Source organism: Nilaparvata lugens, chromosome 7 (assembly GCF_014356525.2).
Source record: "Nilaparvata lugens isolate BPH chromosome 7, ASM1435652v1, whole genome shotgun sequence".
In the NCBI taxonomy this organism is placed as follows: Eukaryota; Metazoa; Arthropoda; class Insecta; order Hemiptera; family Delphacidae; genus Nilaparvata; species Nilaparvata lugens.
The window spans coordinates 20655005-20655832 of NC_052510.1; positions in this window are offsets into that span (position 1 = coordinate 20655005).

Below are 828 nucleotides of genomic sequence, written 5' to 3' on the forward strand. Positions count from 1 at the left end.
CGAAAGATGGTCAATGTGTTTGGTGTTAGGCGGCAAGAAGGGTAATGACGTAAGTGGACGTCCAATCAAAAAATGACCTGGAGATAAGTAGGCAAGATCATGTGGATCTTCCGACAAGGGAACAAGAGGGCGCGAATTCAAGATGGCCTCGACCTGAGCAGCAAGAGTACAGGTTTCTTCAAAGTTAAATACCTTGTTGAAAGTGACTACACGGAATATGCGTTTGAAATTTTCTACCGCATTCTCCCAGAGTCCACAGAAGTGTGGAGCCCGAGGGGGAATGAAGTGCCATTGGATGTTGAGTACAGACATAGTGTCATGAATATCTGATTTGAGACGATCAGAGGACAAAAATTCGTGGAGCTCACATAGCTCATTGTTGGCACCAACGAAAGTTGTGGCGTTGTCCGAAAAAATGGAATGCGGGATGCCACGACGAGCAGAAAAACGAATCAGAGCAGCAATAAATGCCTTGGAAGTAAGTTCCGAGACAGTTTCAATATGAACGGCACGAGTTACCATACACACAAACAGCGACAAGTATGCCTTAGAAAAAGTACGAGATTTGGGGCCGCCTACACGGATGGAAATAGGACCGGCGTAATCCAAACCACAATTATAAAAGGGAAGTTAGCCTGAACGCGGGCCGCTGGTAAACTACCCATGATTTGCTCAGAGCGAAGAGCCGAAAAGCGAAAACACAATATGCAATGCTGCAATACACTTTTGATGGTGCGATGGGTGGAGGGAAACCAAAATCGTTGTCTTACACTGGCCATGGTGGCCTGCACCCCAGCATGACTTATACGACGATGGTGAGCAACAATC